The sequence below is a fragment of the Palaemon carinicauda genome, chromosome 35, assembly GCF_036898095.1.
Source record: "Palaemon carinicauda isolate YSFRI2023 chromosome 35, ASM3689809v2, whole genome shotgun sequence".
Lineage (NCBI taxonomy): Eukaryota > Metazoa > Arthropoda > Malacostraca > Decapoda > Palaemonidae > Palaemon > Palaemon carinicauda.
The window spans coordinates 12,387,679-12,404,137 of NC_090759.1; the positions used below are offsets into that span (position 1 = coordinate 12,387,679).

The following is a 16,459-nucleotide window of genomic DNA, read 5'->3' on the forward strand; positions in this document are numbered from 1 at the left end:
TCACCGAGTGCAGATTTAGTCCAGGGCTCCGGGTTAACGCTGTCTCGGTTTGCGTCACTATTTAGTCTTGTTTTGTTGTAGTTTATAATTTCGTAGTTATCTAACTACGTTCAAGGACACCAACATTATTCAAGGTAATGTCATTGTCATTTAGTACTATCTGAGTAGTTGTAACTAACATTCATTGTAAATTTTGCCTCTGAAAAGCATGAACGTAAATCAGTTTACGTAAGAGCAAACGAAATGTAGCCAATGTTGCTAACTTGCTACATAAATCGGTGCAAGACCAAACTAAATGTTACCTATGTTGCTAACTTGCTACATAAATCGGTGCAAGACCAAACTAAATGTTACCTATGTTGCTAACTTGCTACATAAATCGGTGCAAGACCAAACTAAATGTTACCTATGTTGCTAACTTGCTACATAAATCGGTGCAAGACCAAACTAAATGTTACCTATGTTGCTAACTTGCTACATAAATCGGTGCAAGACCAAACTAAATGTTACCTATGTTGCTAACTTGCTACATAAATCGGTGCAAGACCAAACTAAATGTTACCTATGTTGCTAACTTGCTACATAAATCGGTGCAAGACCAAACTAAATGTTACCTATGTTGCTAACTTGCTACATAAATCGGTGCAAGACCAAACTAAATGTTACCTATGTTACTAACTTGCTACATAAATCGGTGTTAGAGCAAACCAAAATGATGGTTGCTAACTTGCTATACGAACGGAGGTACCCTACAGTAGGGTCTACAATCTATATTTAAGGCGATAAACTCTAGATAAGATTTAAAACATCGTTCTATATACTGTATTTTATCTCTGTGAGAACTGAGGCTGAGAGATCAGAACTAGAGACAGCTTACCGACTTTTGTTAAAATGAACCATATAGATCTACGTGAGTTTTCAATTTGAACATTCACAATTTCGTAATTTGTATATATATATATATATATATATATATATATATATATATATATATATATATATATATATATATATATATATGTGTGTGTGTGTGTGTGTGTGTGTGTAACACTAACAAATACAGCCATTTCTAGTCCACTGTAGGACAACAGCCTCTGACATGTCTAGTAATGTCTGGGATTTGGCCAGTTTCATCACCACGCTGACTATTACAGGTTGGTGATGGTGGGAGACTATAGTCTCTTGCTCACAGCAAACCAACCTAGTGAGGGTGGGCCTAACTAGTACAGCTAGTACAGCTTTTTCATCACGGAAATACACAAACCCTTTCACTCAGAAAGGTATATATACATATACACATTATTATTATTATTATTATTATTATTATTCATTACTACTACTACTACTACTACTACTACTACTACTACTACTACTTGCTACAACCCTAGTTGGAAAAACAGTGAGGAAAGGAACTAAGGAAATAAATAAACTACAAGAGAATTGGTGAACAATTAAAATAGAATATTTTGAGAACAGTAACAACGTTAAAATAAATGTTATATATATATATATATATATATATATATATATATATATATATATATATATATATATATATAAACATGGGATAGAAAACATTTAGTAAACATAATGAGGTTATGAAATGTAAAATGCCACTTTTTCTAAAAAGAAAAGTATTTAAACAGAAGGTCCTACCAGTATTAACATAGGCATCAGAAACTTGGAGCCTTAGTAAAGCATTAGAACATAAGCTAGTTACAACTCAAAGAGCTATGAAAAGAATAATGATGGGAATATCACTAAGAGACAGAAAAAAAGCAACATGGATGAGAGCAAACTAAAGTAGAGGATATTTCAACATGTAAGAAAAAGAAGAGGACATGGGCAGGACATAGGCTATATAATGAGGATGAGAGACAATATATGGACATTAGGAATAACAGAATGGGTCCTTAGAGATTGTACTAGAAGCAGAGGAAGGAAGAAAAGACGTAGGAATTACGAACTAAGGAAGTTTGCGGGTGTGGACTGGCACAGAAAGACCATAGACAGACGCAAGTGGAAGGACATGTCTGAGGCCTTTGATCTGCAGTGGACTGGTAACGGATGATATATATATATATATATATATATATATATATATATATATATATATATATATATATATATATATATCTCGTACATAAATAAAAAATCTTACTAGTACTAGTGATAGAATTGCATGATTAATTATCAAACTAAATGAGAAGTAGCCCTACAAACTTAAGATCATTTTATTTTTCCTTTGTCATTTCCTCACTGGTTTATTTTCCCTAATGGAGCCCCTGGGCTTATAGCATCCTGCTTTTCTAACTAGGGTTGTAGCTTAGCAAGTAGTAGTAGTAGTAGTAGTAGTAGTAGTAGTAGTAGTAGTAGTAGTAGTAGTAGTAGTAGTAGTAGTAGTAGTAGTAATAATAATAAAAACTTGTGCACCAACAACATCCCATACGGAAAGAAATAGAAACTTTATGAAGACCTGGAGATATCTATGAAAGAATATGAGACTCAATTTACATTTGTTTTTGGCGATTTCAATGCTAAAGTATGTCAAAAGAAGAGAGGAGAATTGGCAATAGGTAAATTTGAAGTAGGCACAAGGAATGACAGAGGAGACATGCTAGTAGAATTTGCTCAAAGAAACAAATTAAGATATTTTATAAAAAGGAACATAGAAAATGGACATGGAGTAGCCCAAATGAAGAAACGAAAAAATGAAATAGATTTTATTCTCAGCGAAAAAGTCAATTTAGTTAAAGATGTAACATTGTTAAACAACAAGTTAAAGTCAAGCGATTATAGAATAGCTAGAAGAAAAATTGTTTTAGATCTAAGAAAAACGAGAGAAAATTTAATTTTAAGAAAGAAAATAAACAATCCTGTAATAAGAGAAAATCTAATGAGTTTAGTTTAGCCATACAGAATAGGTACTATCGGCTACACCATGACATGGAAGCAAGTAAAGAAGAAATTAAAAGTACTTTAAAATAATTTGTATTTGAATCAGCACACGAGATCGGTGGAAACGTTTCAAAACAAGATAAAGGAAAACTACCAGAAAAGAAGAAAAATCTATAAAAGAAAAGATTGGAAATGAGGGTAAAATCCAAGAGAGATAGAATAGAATTAGCAGAACTATACAAAATAATAAACAAACTAAAAACCCACAACATTCGTAAACACAAGCAGACCAAAATTTATGAAACACTAAAGAAATGATATTTTGATTATAAAATAAATTTTTGAATATACTTACCCGGTGAATATATAATAGCTGACGTCTCCGACGGCTCGACAGAATTCAAAAACTCGCGAGCGATCGCCATGAAGGTAGCGGGTGTGCCCACCAGCGCCGACTATCGGCCAGATACCGCATATACATGTAAACAGCTCCAGTTCTTCTCATCCCGCTGGGTCTCTATCGGGGAGGAAGGGGGGGGGCCTTTAATTTATATATTCACCGGGTAAGTATATTCAAAAATTTATTTTATAATCAAAATATCATTTTTAAATATTAAACTTAGCCGGTGAATATATAATAGCTGATTCACACCCATGGTGGTGGGTAGAGACCAGTATTAATACAGTTTACGGCATATATGCTTAGAGTTTTTGACAGTTATATCATAACAAAACCCAAATAAATATAGGTACCTGGTAAGGAAGCTGACTCTAACGATTACTCTGCCTTGTTAGTCCGCTTTCCTCACGAAGCCCAGCCATCCTCTTAGGATGCTGAAAGACTCCCAGGAGCTGAAGTATCTAGGGCGACAACCCATACAACAGGACCTCATCAAAACCCTTAATCTGGGCGCTCTCAAGAAATGACATTTGACCACCCGCCAAATCAAAAAGGATGCGAAAGGCTTCTTAGCCTTCCGTACAACCCAATTAAAAACATTTCAAGAGAAGATTAAAAGGATATTGGAATTAAGGGAATGTAGTGGTAGAACCCTTACCCACTACTGCACTCGCTGCAACGAATGGACCCAGTGTGTAGCAGTCCTCATAAAGAGTCTGGACATCTTTTAAGTAAAATGACGCGAATACCGACTTGCTTCTCCAAACGGTCGCGTCCATAATACTTCGCAGAGATCTGTTTTGCTTAAAGGCCACAGAAGTTGTTATAGTTCTTACTTCGTGCGTCTTAACCTTAAGCAAGCAACGATCTTTTTCACTCAAGTGAGAAGAGCCTCTCGGATTAAAAATCTAATAAAATATGACAAAGCATTCTTTGACATAGGCAATGAAGGCTTCTTAACTGAGCACCACAAAGCCTCAGATCCACCTCGTAAGGATTTAGTCCGAGCTAAATAAAACTTCAGAGCTCTAACTGGACACAGCACTCTTTCAAGCTCGTTGCCTACGATCTCTGACAGGCAAGGTATATCAAATGACTTAGGCCAAGGACGAGAAGGCAGTTCATTTTTGGCCAAGAAAACCAAGCTGAAGTGAACATGTGGCTTTATCTGTAGAAAAGCCGATGTTCCTACTGAAGGCATGGATCTCACTGACCCTTTTAGCCGAAGCCAAGCACACTAAGAGAAGCGTCTTGAGGGTGAGATCCTTCAGGGAGGCTGAATGTAATGGCTCAAACCTGTCGGACATTAGGAACCTTAGGACCACGTCTAAGTTCCATCCAGGAGTTGCCATACGACGCTCCTTAGAGGTCTCGAAGGACTTAAGGAGATCTTGGAGATCTTGATTATTGGACCGATCTAAGCCTCTATGTCTGAACACAAGACACCAACATGCTCCTGTAGCCCTTAATAGTGGGCGCTGAGAGGGAGCGAACATTTCTCAGATGTAGGAGAAAGTCTGCAATTTGGGCTACAGAGGTACTGGAAGAGGAAATGGATGATGACTTGCACCAGTCTCTAAAGACTTCCCACTTCGACTGATAGACCTTGATGGTAGATGCTCTCCTAGCTCTCGCAATCGTTCTGGCTGCCCCCTTCGAAAATCCTCTAGCTCTTGAGAGTCTTTCGATAGTCTGAAGGCAGTCAGACGAAGCGCGGGGAGGCTCTGATGAAGACTCCTTAAGTGGCTGCTGTAAGAGATCCATCCTTAAAGGTAGACTCCTTGGAACGTCTACCAGCCATTGAAGTACCTCTGTTACTCACTCTCTCGTGGGCCAGAGTGGAGCAACCAATGTCAACCTGGGCCCTTCGTGAGAGGTGAACTTCTGCAGCACCTTGTCTAGGATCTTGAAAGGTGGAAAGGCATAAACGTCCAGGTGAGACCAGTCCAGCAGGAAAGCGTCTATGTGAGCTGCCTCTGGATCTGGAACTGGAAAGCAGTAAGTCGAGAGCCTCTTTGTCAGAGAGAGTAGCAAAAAGATCTATGGTGGGTAGACCCCATGTCATCCATAGCTTCTCGCACACAGTCTTATGCAACGTCCACTCCATGGAGAAGACTTGTCCTCTTCTGCTGAGGCCGTCCGCCAAGACATTCATTTCTGCACAAATCTCGCCAAAGGAGAGATGTTACTGCCTTAAAAGGAGTTCCTTCTGATCCGTGGATCAAAGAACCGAGCCTTCCAGACTGTCCAGTGGAGCTCCCTAACCCAAATCCGCTGCATCTGAAAACAACACATGGTTTGGGTTCTTGATCGCAAGAGAAAGACCTTCTCGAAGTCTGATGTTGCTGTCCCACCAAGTTAGACATGTCTAGACTGAGTTGGAGATTGGGAAAGAGATACTCACTAAGCCCTTCTCCTTGTTCCAATGTTTAGGTGAAAATAGGAAAGGGCATAGGTTGAGTCTCCCCAGAGAGATAAGCTACTCCAGCGATGAAAAAGTTCCCACGAGGCTAGTTCAAACTCATACAGAGCAACTGTTTTTCTCTTGCAAGTGAAGGACTTTTAACAGAGCTTGTTCCATTCTTGCGGGAGACGAAAAGGGTCGAAAAATCAGACACTGTATCTCCATTCCCAAAAAAAGAATAGTCTGGGATAGGATACTGTAAGTTACGACTTCTCTACGTTCACTATGAGACCTAGCTCCTTGGTTAGGTCTAATGTCCATTAGAGGCTCTCCAGACAGCGATATAATGACGAACGCCCTGATTAGCCAGTCGTCAAAATAAAGGGAGGCTCTGAATCCTCAAAAAATGTAGAAAGCTTGCTACATTTTGCAAGGGCCTTGTAAAAAACAAGAGGAGCAGGAATGAGGTCGGAGTACAGTGCTCGACAGTGGTACATTACTTTCCCGTCCACAAACCTCAGATGTAGTTGAAAGTTTGGATGAATCGGGATGTGGAAGTATGCATCCTGAAGGTCGAGAGAGACCATCCAGTCGCCTTCCCTTAATGCTGTCAAGACAGCTTGGTAGACTTCATCGTGAAGTTTGTCTTGACAATGAACACATAGAGCGCACTTGCATCTTACGTACTCCTGCAGTGAACGTGGCTGCCAGATCATTGGAGCCATCCCTGATAGTCTTGTTCCTGCAGAGAACGTGGCTGTCAGATCATTGGAGCCATCCCTGATAGCCTTGTTTATGCATGACATAATTGTACAGCAAAACTTCAAACGCTCGAAAAACTCCTAACAGGAGATGGTCTAGCTCTGAAGCCGACCATAAAATCTTGGAGCGTCTCATGGCCAGGCGCCAGGGAGAGTCTATGAGGCTTGAGAAGTCTATCTGGGCAGAGGCAGGAACTCCCAAGCCGAGAACTTCTCCCGTGTCATACCAGACGCTCGCTCTATAAGCCAGTTTAAAAGGGGGGAAAGCAAAGGCTGTCTCCCCCAAACTCCTCCTGGTGATAAACCAGTCGCCTAGCAAACGTAAAGCTCTCTTAGAAGAGCGAGAGAGCACTAGCTTAGAAAACAACGGCTTCGAAGTAGCTAGGCCTAGTGTAAACTCTGACGTTTAGGCGAACGAGGAGCAGCAGTTACAAAATGGTCCGGACAAAGATCCTTAAAAATCAGCATGATTTATTTAAAGTCCATAGAGGGCTGAGCAGCTTTAGGCTCCTCTCCGTCTGACAGAGTCCCCAAGGGAATATCAGTAGGAGGGGGATCAGCGACTTCCTCATCTGAAGGAACCTCGTCCGACAATTGCCGAGTCTCAAGCAAGGGAGAGACCTGCCGTGGTGGCAATGCTTGACAAGCAGAGTCCACACGCAAAGGAGCATCAGTAGCAGTCAAGGACGCTACGTCATGTAACTGCTTAAAGGACTGACCAGCAACAACAATAGATGCGGGAGGACGCTCGACGTCAAGTCGAGACTGCCTTGACTGCCTAGATAGAGCAGTTAAAACAACTCTTGACTGCGGTGCTTGACGTTCAACGTCAAAACAAGGCAACTGAGCTGGTTGGCGAACGTCCTAAACGTCAACACGAGACTGCGGCAGCGGCTGAACGTCAACACGAGGCTGCGGCAGCAGCTGAAAGTCAACACGGGACTGCAGCGAGTAAGGATCCAAGTCACGTGACTGATTTGACAAACTACCGACATCACGTTTCATAACGTCAAACGGACGAGTAAATGCTCATTTGGGCGGCTGACAGCCAGAGTCTCGTTTAGTGTAACGGAGACTCGAAAGCGAAGGTTCATCGTGAACCTGCTCAACGTCATACTTCTCCATAAGGGAGGCAAGCTTAGTCTGCATGTCCTGCAGGACAACCCATTTAGGATCAACAGGAGTCGGGACGGGCCGAGACGACGGTAATGTCTGTGTTGGCAAAACATTGCCTTTACCGCGACCCTTGGACCCCGTGTTACGCTTGCGTTTAATATGAAAACCGTCTTCCGACGACTGCAAAGGGTCAGAGCTGTCCCCATGGCTACAGCCAGGACGCTGGACCTGTCCTGAATGGACTGACTTCCGCTTTAAGGGTCTAGAAACTTTGCTCCAAGATTTCTTTTGCGAGAAGCCTTCGGATGACGAGGAGAAAAACAGCCTCGCTCGTCTTATGGTAGGGGCGATCTTGCTAGACACGCCCGATACCATAGAGGGAACGTTTGTTCGTTGGTTAAAGCCTCTCGTCCCCATAAGTCCTACGACATTACTTCTCCCTGGTAGCATGGGAGCCTGAAAGAGGTCTCGGACTAGGTGAACGACAAGCACGAACAGACGAACCCTCGGTCGCAACACTAAAAAACACTTAGCGCAATTATCACTTTATCACTACGATTTTCTGTTTTTGCACTTACTTCACTGAAATCGTATTTTTCAATAATTTCACATTAGGCATGAATAAAATTGATTTCTACCTGAAGCACGCAATTCTCCTCTACATCAAAAGGTTATAATTGCGAAATAAGTCGTATAATGTAAGCACATTAATACAAGCAAAAATCAGTAAACATATAAATCGAATAAAACGGAAATATATAAAGTTAAAAGGATCAGTGACTGGGGAGGAGACTAAACACTAGTTCATTAAAAACTACGTTTTCAATCTCTCACCGTACAGTGCCTTGGGACGAGAATAAAAACTAAAAACGTTTTATCCTTTCTCCCCGTACAGAGACTTGGGACGAGAGTAACTCGAGAACAACGTTACTCGCTTGGGACGAGAATAAAGATCGGAACGTTCTCTCTTCCTCTCTCTCTCTCTCTCTTGATTTTACACAGAAGAGAAAAGCCCACTCACCTTTCGTCAATAAACAGGTTATTTGACCAAAGGAAAAACCTGAAAGGACTAAGAAATTGAAAATTAACAAGTTCCTTTAAATTAGTATTTAAAACATTTCAGTTTGAAAGAAGAATGAACAAAACGTCAAAATCGATTTACTCTTTCTGCAAAGTGAAACCGTGATTCTCTCTTTCTCTATCGTAACGATAGAGCGCAAACTGCGTAGCATAAATAAACCAAACGTTAGTTCATCTTTGAAACAGCACGAAGACTATTCAAAGAAAATCTTTCATAAAATATCTACTAAAAAATATTCATTTAATAACTCTTACAGAGCAAATGATTTAAACTTAACGAAAATAAAAGTTGAATGGGCTCAACGTTGTTTAACTTCGGTTTCCAAGTTAGGACCGCCTACTCTCGGACTAGGGGAGGAATAGGTAAGGCCGCATATAAACAAAACATTAAAATTTATATTGATGTTTAGTATAAATGGAAAGCTAATCGAAGAGGCCTAATAAAGGCGGGTGAGATATAAAATATATAGAGGAAAATCTATAATTAACAACAACAATTTATAACGTGATAAGATAATTGCTAAAAGCCTAAAACATACTTCCGTACACTAAGGGAAGGGTCGGCCATTTTTACTCTATGGAAAAAAAACAGAGATAAAAGCAAGGGCAAAACACTTTTACTCTCCTTTCAAAAGCATTTCTTTTGAGGATAGTATTGAATAATCCAACACGGCGAAAGCAATAAAACCAAAACCAAGTACTTCACCAATTCGGTAGAAAACTCGAGGTCATAATAGCGAGTGGAATCGACTTGTCGATGAAACCGACAGAGAAGAACTGGAGCTGTTTACATGTATATGCGGTATCTGGCCGATAGTCGGCGCTGGTGGGCACAACCGCTACCTTCATGGCGATCGCTCGCGAGTTTTTGAATTCTGTCGTGCCGTCGGAGACGTCAGCTATTATATATTCACCGGCTAAGTTTAATATTTAAAAAAAGAATTATCAAGTTGATGAAGACTTGGAATAGAGCGCCAACAGATGTCTGCTGTAAAGGATGAAAATACAAATATCCAAAACAGAGATGGAGTGATAAGAATTGTAGAAGATTTCTATTCAATGCTATACACTAGTGATATAAGAATTAACTTCATCAATAGAAACAATAAAACACCTGAGCCTGTACCAAATGTAACAGTTAGAGAAGTAAAGAAAACAATAAAAGGCATAAGAGGCAAAGCAACAGGAGAAGACGGCCTAGCAACTGATTTAATGAAAGATGGAGAAGATTTCATACTAGTAAGATTGGCTGAACTCTACACCAAATGTTTGCAAGAATGCTCTATCCCTATAGCTTGGAAAAACATTTTCATTATAATAATTCACAAAAAGGGAGACAGAAAAGGCCTGAAAAATTACCGCACAATAAGTTTACTCTTCGTAATATATAAAATATTTACTAAGATTATATTAGGGGGAATAGAAAGACAGCTATACTTAAATCAACCATGAGACCAGGCAGGCTGTAGAAGTTGGTATTCAACAACTGACCCCATCCATATAATTAACCAACAAATGGGATAATCAACAGTATGACAAACCACTATGTATGGTATTTACAGACTATGAGAAAGCTTTTGATTCTGTCAAAAGCTCAGCAGTAATGAAAACCCTTCAAAAACAAGGAATAGAAGAATCTCATGTCTTCTGCTGCTGATTCTCATCTTAACTTGTTGGACAGGAACTTACGGTTTATTAAATTTCTTATTCCTGATCTAGATATTAATCTCTGGCACCGTCATTCAATTACTTCATTATGCATCTTGCATAAGATTTTTTTAAATTCTGACCATCCTTTACATTCTGATCTTCGCGGACAGTTCTATCCTGTTTGTAATACTAGGTATGCAGTTAATTCTAATAGTCAAGCCTTCTCCATCATGAGGCTGAAAAGTTCAAACTCGCAGCAAATGTTTGTATGTTGAACAGGCTTACATAAGTCCCTTTATATTTTATATATCAAATATCTGTTTTAATGTTGTTAATGTTTTTAAAATATTTTATTTCAATTTTTATTACTTCTTATATCATTTATTTATTTCCTTTCCTCACTAGGCTATTTTTTTCTGTTGGAGCCCTTGGGCTTATAGCATCTTGCTTTTCTAACTAGGGTTGTAGCTTAGCTAATAATAATAATAATAATAATAATTAGAACACTTGAAGATATCTATACAGGAAGTTCGGCAATCCTAAAACTACATAAAGATAGAAAATTCTGATTGAGAAAGGATTTAGACAGGGAGACCCTATCTCTCCTAAATTATTCACAGCATGCCTAGAAGGAGTATTCAAGAATTTACATAGGGAAAATAAAGGAATTAATATTAATAGGGAATACCTTAACAACTTAAGCTTTGCAGATGACATAGTTGTGTTTAGTGAATCATGGGAGGAATTACAAAAGATGATAGATTTGAATAGAGAAAGTAGAGATGTAGGACTGAAAATGAATATGAGTAAAACTAATATAATGTTCAATGAAAATGCAGAGACAACAAATAAGAGTTATGGACAACCTTTTTAGATTGTTAATGAATATACATACTTATGACAGACAGTAAATGTTTCCCCAGGACACGAAACCAAAATAAAAAGAAGGATAAGCATGGTATGGGAAGCATATGATAAACAAAATTATATTATGAAAAGTAAAATGCCACTCGCTCTCAAAAGTGATTAATGAGATCATCCTATCTGTATTAACTTATGCATCAGAAACTTGAAGCATTACTAAATCCTTAGAACACAAGCTAGTTATAACTCAAAGAGTTATGGAAATAGGCTAATAGTGATGGGAATAACACTAACAGACAGAAAAAGAGCAACATGGCTACAGGAGCAAACTAACGTAAAGGATATTTCAATATGTGAAAAAAAAAATAGAAATTGACAATGGCAGGACATATAATGAGAATGACAGACAATAGATGGACATTAAGAATAATAAAATCGGTCTCTAGAGATTGTGAAAGCAGGGGAAGGAAGAGAAGATGATGGCTTGACAAACTAAGAAAGTTTGTGGGTGTGGACTGGTACAGAAAGACCATAAACAGACACAAGTGGAAGGACATGTCTGAGGCCTTTGTTCTACAATGGATTAGTAATGGCTCATGATAATGATGATCACATATACATATGTATACAAACACCACTACAAAGAGCCCTTTGTCTTCTCCTGTAAGGTTATACTTGAAAATGTCCAAAAATCTATCCAGATGTATTAATTATAAAGACGTGTAAATTTAGCATAAAACAGGATCGAGAACTAATAGTGCAGAATTCTTCTGTAGTTATGGGGTTAATTCTTGATGTGGCTTATCTCGACGTGCTTTGAACTATTTATGTTCCTGGTACAACCCAGGAATATAAGTGGTGGGCTACCATTAAATCTACACTCCTTGGTGTAGATGCAACAGTTCCTCCTTTACTTAAACCAGATGGCTCTGTCACTCTCTGTCCAAAGTAACAGACAACCCTTTGGGCTGATGTGTTTGACAGTAAGCAAAGTAATGAGAAACTAGATCTTCCTCATTCCTGTTTCCCTAAGGCTAAACTAACTAGTTTAGCTTTTCGATCTTGAGAAATTAAATCTCTTAATAGACCTTGATGTATTTAGAGGTGTAGACCCAAATTGTTTCTTTTTTCCTTTTTTTTTTTTTTTTTTTTTTTTTGTAAAGACTGCAGATTTCCTAGCGATAACTTATGGTTATTTTGTACAAGTTTGCAAGAAGAGGAGCTTTTAGCCGGTAATGTTATTCCATTGTGTAAATTACCGCCTAATTTCCATAACTCCTATATTATCTAAAGTTTTTGAATGTCTTTTTGCAAAATGTCTAAATAGGTTTGCTAGTCTGCAATTTGGCTTTCGCAAAGGCCTTGGCGTGTGTGATGCCTTTCTTACAATCTCTAATGCTGTACAAAAATCCCTTGATTTTGATCAGGAAGCTCAAATGACTGGCCTTGATTTTAGTGCTGCCTTTGACCGTGTTAATAATGAGGCCCTTGGTTTCAAACTCAAGCAGCTGGTAGTGGGTGGCTCTTTTTTTAGCCACACATTAAGATAATTCTACTTTAGAGTTATTGGTACTTTTACTGGCCAGACAGTACTACATTGGATCCCTCTCACTGGTTACAGCTATTTTTTTTCTTCACCTACACATACACAGAATATTCTGGCCTATTCTTTTCGCATTCTCCTCTGTCCTCATACACCTGACAACACTGAGATTACCAAACAACTCTTCTTTGCTCAAGGAGTTAATCACTGCAATGTAATTGCTCAGTGGTCACTTTTCTCTTGGTAAGGGTAGAAGAGACTCTTTGGCTATGGTAAACAGCTCTTCTGGGAGAAGGGCACTCCAAAAACAAACCATTGTTCTCTAGTCGTTGTTAGTGCCATAGCTTCTGTACCATGGTCTTTCACTGTCTTGGGTTAGAGTTCTCTTTCTTGAGGGTACACTCAGGCACACTATTCAATCTTGTTTCTTTTTCTCTTTTTTATGAAGTTTTTATAGTTTATGTATAGTAGATCTAATTTAGCGTTGTTAATTATCATAAAATATTTTATTTTAATTGTTATTACTTCTCTTGTAGTTTATTTATTTCCTTGTTTCCTTTCCTTACTGGGCTATTTTTCCCAGTTGGAGCTCTTGAGCTTATAGCATCATGCTTTACCAACTAGGGTTGTAACTTAGCTTGTAATAATAATTATTGAATTTTTAATAAAAGCAAAGATTTGTTGTTGATGGGCACCAAGATTTGTTGTTGATGGGCACCAAAGTGAGTATAGAAATGTGATACCTAGGATAGTGTTTTTAACCAATCACTTTTTCATACTATATACATACACATGATGTGATTTGGCCTAAAAAAAAAAAAAAACTTGTTGCATATGCAGATAATACTACTCTTTTTGTATCAATTCCCTCTCCTGAATGTAGATCTGGGGTTGCTGAATCCCTTAATAGAGATCTAGCAAAAAGTAGTGCAGGGTGCAAATTATGGGGCATAACAAAACTCGAAGTATGATTGCAAGTAGGTCAAGGACAGTTGCTCCTCAACATCCGGATCTCAGCATAATAATGTTTCTTTAACTCTGTATGACTTAAAATCTTAGGCATGATTCTCGACAGCAAATTTACTTTTGAGAAACACATTAGGTGTGTCTTCTATAACGCAAAAAAAAATTGACTTACTGAGAAAGTCTTGCAAGATTTTTTAGCTCAATCTATTCTGAAGAAGTGTTTTCATTTTTTCATCCTACCTTGTTTCGAGTATTATTTTCCCATCTGATCTTCAGTAGCTAATTCTTATCTTAATTTGTTGGACAGGACCCTAAGGTCTTTTAAATTTCTTATTCCTAATCTAGATATTAATCTCTGGCACTGTCGTCCAATTAGTTCGTTGTGTATGTTATATAAGATTTTTCATAATTCTGATAATTCTTTACATTCAGATCTTCCTGGATAGTACCATTCTGTTCAAAATACTAGGTAAGCTATGCAGTCAATTCTAATAGTCAGGCATTCTCCATCATGAGGCTCAATACAACACAGTATTCTGGAAGTTTTATTCCAGCTGTGACCAAGTTGTATGATCTTCCTGATTGAGTAGTTGAATCAGTAGAACTTCAAAAGTTCAAACTTCAAGCAAATGTTTTTATGTTGAACAGACAGGGATTCTCTTTTTATAATGAATTTTGTAAGGAAAACGTCCTACAATGCTCATAGCACTTTTTTTACCTTAGTACATATTCTGTGTAAATACCCTGTAAATATTGTTTATGCATTTAGTCACAGAATCCCCTGCCCTTCATTTTTATGTAAGACTCATTGTTATATGCCAAGCATGGGCTTTTATATTAACCATAAAGTCAATGTAAGAATACACAAATGCCCAGCATTTCACGGTCTGACAGTCACCTACCCAGGTCACTAAAATTCCGTCCGCACAGGTCAATGTATTCGACACGTCTCTGAAATAAAGCATCACTTGACTATGGTCTGTCTCTCATACCTTACAACTGGGGATCCCGGAGTGACACCCTTAACAGACTTAAAACGGCCATTTCCAAAGAAATCATTTGGGCTTGTGACTCAATTCACCTTGTGGTCAGGAAGTTCGTATGATTGGCCTTGATTTTAGTGCTGCCTTTGACCGTGTTAATCATGAGGCCCTTGTTTTCAAACTCAAACAGTTGGGAGTGGGTGGGTCGTTTCTTAGCATTATTATTGATTTTTTAAGTAGTAGATCTCAAAGAGTTGTTGTTGATGGGCACCATAGTGAGTATAGGAATGTGATATCCGGTGTCCCACAGGGTAGTGTTCTTGGCCCATTACTTTTCATACTATATACACATGACATGTGGTTTGGCCTAGAAAATAAGCTTGTTGCATATGCAGATGATGCTACTCTCTTTGCATCAATTCCATCCCCTGAATGTAGATCTGGGGTTGGTGAATCCCTTAATAGAGATTTAGCTAAAATTAGTGCATGGTGCAAATTATGGGGTATGAAGTTGAATCCTAACAAAACTCAAAGTATGATTGTAAGTAGGTCAAGGACGGTGGCTCCTCAACATCCGGATCTCAGTATTGATAATGTTTCTTTAAATTTGTATGACTCTTTCAAAATTTTAGGCGTGATTCTTGACAGCAAATTTACTTTTGAGAAACATATAAGGTCTGTGTCTTCTTCAATTGCACAAAAAATTGGCTTATTGAGAAAGTCTTTTAAGATATTCGGTGATCAATCTATTCTGAAGAAATGTTTTAATTCTTTTATTCTACCTTGTTTTGAGTATTGTTCTCCTGTCTGGTCTTCAGCTGCTGATTCTCATCTTAATTTGTTGGACAGAAACTTACGGTCTATTAAATTTCTTATTCCTGATCTAGATATTAATCTCTGGCACCGTCGATCAATTAGTTCATTATGCATGTTGCATAAGATTTTTCATAACTCTGACCATCCTTTACATTCAGATCTCCCTGGACAATTCTATCCTGTTCGTAATACTAGGCAGGCAGTTAATTCTAATAGCCAGGCCTTCTCCATCATAAGACTCAATACTACGCAGTACTCTAGAAGTTTTATTCCAGCTGTTACCAAGTTGTGGAATGATCTTCCTAATCGGGTTGTTGAATCAGTAGAACTTCAAAAGTTCAAAGTTGGAGCAAATGCTTTTTTGTTGACCAGGCGGACATGAGTCTTTTTATAGTTTATATATGACATATTTGTTGTTGACGTTGTTAATAGTTTATATATGATATATCTCTTTTGACATTACTTTTTTTAGAATGATTTATTGTTAATTTGTTCTCTTCAGTTATTTATTTCCTTATTTCCTTTCCTCACTGGGCTATTTTTCCCTGTTGGAGCCCCTGGGCTTATAGCATCTTGCTTTTCCAATTAGGGTTGTAGCTTGGATAGTAATAATAATAATAATAATAACGCCATTAACGGACTCATCACGGCGCAAGTGATTTTGCATTTTGGCGTTAGCAAAACTTTGCTGCGGAGTTTTCCTTAACGGACTTAAGGCAGCGATTTCAACAAATCGTTTGGGCTCGCAACTCAACATACCCCAACGCCACTAACGGACTCATTACGGCGCAAATCATTTTACGTTCTGGCATTTCCAAAGGTAATTTTTGCCACAGCAATTAGCGACTACTCGACTGCTTGAAATTTCTACTCCGTTAGAGGACTAAATACAGCTCACTACTAAGTTTTGGAGTGTGAGGTCAGATGAGAGATTCAGAAGTTGATAGTACCTTGTCCCTCGCAACCGAAGGGCACGGC

At 38.4% G+C, this 16,459-nt stretch overlaps 1 protein-coding gene across 1 annotated transcript in view; it reads left to right on the forward strand.

The window, feature by feature from the left end:
- The window catches only part of LOC137627623 (acyl-coenzyme A synthetase ACSM3, mitochondrial-like), a 247,538-nt gene continuing 231,079 nt past the window's right edge, over positions 1-16,459 (forward strand). The window contains exon 1 of the mRNA XM_068358720.1: positions 1-134. The gene's annotated coding sequence lies outside the window, so the exon portion shown is untranslated. The remainder of the gene's footprint in view (positions 135-16,459) is intronic.